This window comes from Prunus mume, linkage group LG8 (genome assembly GCF_029339155.1).
Source record: "Prunus mume cultivar Tortuosa linkage group LG8, ASM2933915v1, whole genome shotgun sequence".
Classification (NCBI taxonomy): Eukaryota; Viridiplantae; Streptophyta; class Magnoliopsida; order Rosales; family Rosaceae; genus Prunus; species Prunus mume.
Genome location: NC_142705.1, coordinates 24,128,891 through 24,133,890, shown reverse-complemented (window position 1 = coordinate 24,133,890; position 5,000 = coordinate 24,128,891). Strand labels below are relative to the sequence as shown.

General features: G+C 51.0%; 2 pseudogenes; both read left to right on the top strand.

The window, feature by feature from the left end:
• Positions 1-132, top strand: part of LOC148915125 (25S ribosomal RNA) — a 1,413-nt pseudogene extending 1,281 nt beyond the window's left edge.
• Positions 133-4,227: 4,095 nt separating this feature from the next.
• LOC148915124 (18S ribosomal RNA) overlaps positions 4,228-5,000 on the top strand; it is a 1,725-nt pseudogene continuing 952 nt past the window's right edge.

Here is a 5,000-nt window from a genome sequence, read left to right as displayed (position 1 = left end):
GGCCGCTTTAAATTACAATTTCTACCGAGCGGCGGTAGAATCTTTGCGCGACTTAAATACGCGACGGGTATTGTAGTGGCAGAGTGGCCTTGCGCCACGATCCACCGAGATTCAGCCCTCGCCGCTCGATTCGCCCCTCCCCCTCATTTTCCATTCAACTTTCCCCAAAACTTGACGAGGCTACCCATCCGACACTTTGTATTTTTTACGTGCTTGCCTTGCCTTGCCGTGCCTTTGGTGAAGCCTTCCCTTGCCTTGCCTTTTCTTGCGCTGGCTTTGGCTTGCCTTCCCGTGGCTTTGGCTTGCCTTGCCTCGCTGGGCATGCCTTGCCTTGCCTTGGCATTGCCTTGCCTTGCCTTGCCTATCCATCGCCTTGCCTTGCCTTGCTGGCATGTCTTGCCTTGCATGCTGGCATGCCTTGCCTTGCCTTATGCTGGCATGCCTGCTGGCTTGCCTCATGCTGGCATGTCGTGGCTTTGGCATGCCTTGGCCTTGGCATTGCCCCATCCAAGCCATTTTGAGAAAGTGAGGTTATTGAAGCTTTATGGCATGGCCTTGGCATTGCCCCATCCAAGCCATTTTGAGAAAGTGAGGCTATTGAAGCTTTGCATGGCATGGCATTGGCATTGCCCCATCCAAGCCTATTTCGAGAAAGTGAGGCTATTGAAGCTTTGCATGGTTTGGCCTTGGCATTGCCCCATCCAAGCCTATTTCGAGAAAGTGAGGCTATTAGAAGCTTGGCATGGCTTGGCCTTGGCATTGCCCCATCTGAGCCATTTTGAGAAAGTGAGGCTATTGGAAGCTTGGGTGCATGGTCCTTGGCATAGCCTTGACATGCCTTGCCTTGCCTCATGCTGGCATATCGTGTCTTGGCTTGGCCTTGGCATGCCTTGGCTTGGCTTGGCCTTGGCATGCCTTGCATGCTGGCATGTCGTGGCCTTGGCATGCCTTGGCTTGGCTTGGCCTTGGCATGCCTTGCCTTGTCTTGCATCATGCTGGCATGTCGTGGCCTTGGCATGCCTTGGCCTTGGCTTGGCCTTGGCATGCCTTGGTGCCTTGCATCATGCTGGCATGTCTTGGCCTTGGCATGCCTTGGTCTTGGCCTTGCCCTTGTCTTGTCTTGGCCTTGGCATGCCCTTGTCTTGGCTTGGCCTTGGCATGCCTTGCACTGTCTTGGCATGTCGTGGCCTTGGCATGCGCTATTTGGCCTTGGCATGCCTTGTCTTGGCTTGGCCTTGGCATGCCTTGCACTGCATTGGCATGTCGTGGCCTTGGCCTTGGCATGTAGTGGCCTTGCCTTGCCTTGCATCATGCTGGCATGTCGTGGCCTTGGCATGCCTTGGCTTGGCCTTGGCATGTCCTATGCAGAGTGAGGCTATTGAAGCTTGACATGCCTTGCCTTGGCATGTCGTGGCCTTGGCATGTCTTGCCTTGGCTTATGGGAGTGAGGCTATTGGAAGCTTGAGTGAGGCTATTGGCATGCCATGCCTTGGCATGTCTTGCCTTGCCTTGACAGTGAGGCTATTGGCATGCCATGCCTTGGCTTTCGAGAGTGAGGCTATTGGCAGCTTGGCATGCCATGCCTTGGCTTGGCCTTGGCATTGCTGCCCACAGCATGCACAGCATGCACACAAATGTGCTGGAAATGTCGACAGAAATTTTCAAACCTTGTCAAGCCCCATTTTTATTGAAATTTCCTCGCACAATAATTAAACCATAAGTAGTCTATGATTTATAGGATCTTCTCCAACTTACAAAACTAAAAAATTCGTCCCCAATTTTTTTTAATGATTTTTTGAATTTTACGACTTCTAAAAATAAAATAAAATACTTCCCGACCTCAAAAATTTATGAAACTTTTTCCCATCATAGATTGCATTTTTCTTAGTGTCCCTGCAAAAAATCACGTCCAAATACCTTATATTGAATTATTTAGAGCCCATTATGACTCCTGACATGTTGATGTCTCCTCCTGTCAAAGGAGTAAATGCATAAAATGCTATATAGGGGGTGTGTGTTGCCAGATATGCATGGCAGCCCATGCCTTCTAGCTGCAGCTCTTCCCCCACGCCACACCCATGTCATGTTGCCTCGATATGTTGCCTCGGTATTATGGGTTTGGTGTCGGGTGGCTGCCACCTGGCGGTGGTGGCCGAACCGCCGCCACCACGCCGCCGCCACGGGTGAGGTGGGGAAAAAAAGGCGTGGAAAGTTGCGAAATGGGGTTGTCTAGGCGTTTTTTTGCATGGGAGAGCACGGAGTTGCTAGGAACTCCTTCTCAAATGCACCGTATGTCGACAACAACCTCATTTCGCATTCAACAACCACCCGTGTGGGGTGGCGGTGGGTGGATAGTCGCGGATTGAGTTGCAAGCCAAATTTTTCAAACAAATTTCATCAAAACAAAATTTTCAAACAAATTTCATCAAAACCAATTCTTCAAACGAATTTCATCAAAATGAAAACCAATGTTTTGTTGCCTTCGGAGTAGTGGGCGAGCGGCGTAGTCGGAGCGGAGCGTGTAAAGTTTAACCTCGGTGTGCACGGTTGTTTTTAGAAACTCAATCCAATACCGGGGACGTTGAAAGTGATGCTCTTATGAGTTGCAAACCCACTAGATTTAAAGAACCTTTTCAAAACAATTTCAAACAAAAACGATTTAAAATCAAAACATTTCATCAAAATGAAAAACAAATGTTTCGTTTTCGGAGTAGTGGGCGAGCGGCGAGTCGGAGCGGAGCGTGTAAAGTTTAACCTCGGTGTGCACGGTTGTTTTTAGAAACTCAATCCAATACCGGGGACGTTGAAAGTGATGCTCCTACGAGTTGCAAACCCACGAGATTTTAAAAACTTTCTGAAAAATTTATTCCAAATCACACATTTTGATCCTTGGCAAGCGCTCAATCCAGAACTATCCAATCACCGCCACACCACACGGGCGGAGTGGAATGTTAGCTTCCCGGCTGGCATAGACAATCTTTTGCGCGAGGGAATGTCTATGCCAACCTCGAAGCACACCGCTCACCCACTAGTGCGGGCGACGATGGGTTGGCTTCGAGTTTACTTTAGCTTGGGGTTGTCCTCGATTATGCTTTTGTGTTGGGAGTACGGCCACCAAACCTTCTCAATGCACGGGTACGTCGGGGACGGCTTTCGCGGGGTTGATGAAGAAGCTAGTCGATTGTTGGACGACGAACACACGTGGTGACGATGGGTGGGCTTCGTGAACTTCAGCTTGGGGTTGTCTTCGGTTATGCTTTTGTGTTGGGAGTACGGCCACCAAACCTTCTCAATGCACGAGTACGCCGAGGATGGCTTTCGCGGAGTTCATGAAGAAGCTAGTGAATCGCTGGCCACCGAACACGCTAGTGGGTTGGCTTCGAAGAAGCTAGCCAACCTCTTCGCGGGCGGTTGAGCTATGATTAGGATTGTCTAGGCATTGCTTGTGTGTGCACGGTGCGAGCCCAATGCACAAGCAAGTCGAGGATGACAATCTCGAGAGTAGCAATGATGCCGCAAAATATCGGTTGCCTTCGGAGTAGTGGGCGAGCGGCGAGTCGGAGTGTCACGTAAAGTTTAACCTCGTGTGCACGGTTGTTTTTAGAAACTCAATCCAATACCGGACGCTGAAAGTGATGCTCCTACGAGTTTCGAACTCACAATATATCGCTGCCTAGTTGCCTAGATTTCGCTATTCTTGTCATGCCTAGCGGGCGGGCTTGGCTCCACTTGCATCCGCATTCTCGCCAGCCATTGCGCTTGTTGAGATGTGCGGTTCGCTTGGTGGTGCTGGCTTTGCCAAAGCAACGGCGCAGTGAGTGGTGAATGGGTTGTATGCACCGCAGCTCGCGGCTCGCATCGAACCGCCGCCTCATACCCTCGCCATTGATGCTTCAAGATTGGCTTGTGCGGTTAATGGGTTCCTGCTTTGGCTACCTATTGTTAAGGAATGGTGCCTCGTTGTCCCTTTCTCCTCTTGCCCTTCGCGGGCGTAAGGAGGACGTCAGAAGCGGTGCTTGTGTCCCGATCAACCCACGGCTCGCCGTGAGATTGTGAAGGTCCACGAAGTTTCGCCAGGATCTCTGATGCGGAGCATTGAGCGGGCGTGGTCTTCGGCCTCCGATCGCCCACCCGCCGCCGCTGACACGCACGATCGCCGTGCTCGCTGGCGAGCACTCGACCCGCAAGGTCGCTTGTCTTGCACGGAGCCGACGCCGAAAGGAATGCTACCGCTGATCCCGCCAGAGTCATATGCTTGTCTCAAAGATTAAGCCATGCATGTGTAAGCATGAACTAATTCAGATCGTGAAACCGCGAATGGCTCATTAAATCGCTTATAGTTTGTTTGATGGTATCTACTACTCGGATAACCGTAGTAATTCTAGAGCCTAATACGCAACAAACCCCGACTCGAAGGGATGCATTTATTAGATAAAGGTCGACGCGGCTCGCCGCTGCTCGATGATTCATGATAACTCGACGGATCGCACACCATCGCGGTCGGGCGACGCATCATTCAAATATCTGCCCTATCAACTTTCGATGGTAGGATAGTGGCCTACCATGGTGGTGACGGTGACGGAGAATTAGGGTTCGATTCCGAGAGGGAGCCTCGAGAAACGGCTACCACATCCAAGGAAGGCAGCGCGCAAATTACCCAATCCCGACACGGGAGGTAGTGACAATAAATAACAATACCGGCTCTTAGAGTCCGTAATTGGAATGAGTACAATCTAAATCCCTTAACGAGGATCCATTGAGGGCAAGTCCGTGCCAAGCAGTCATGTAATTCCAGCCCAATAGCGATATTTGTTGTTGCGCTTAAAAGCTCGAGTTGACCTTGTTGGTCGACCGTCCGCCTCGTGTGCACCGGCCGGCTCGTCCCTTCTACCGGCGATACGCCCCGGCCTTAATTGGCCGGGTCGTGCCTCCTGCACTTTGAAGAAATTAGAGTGCTCAAAGCAAGCCTACGCCCGATACATTAGCATGGGATAACATCA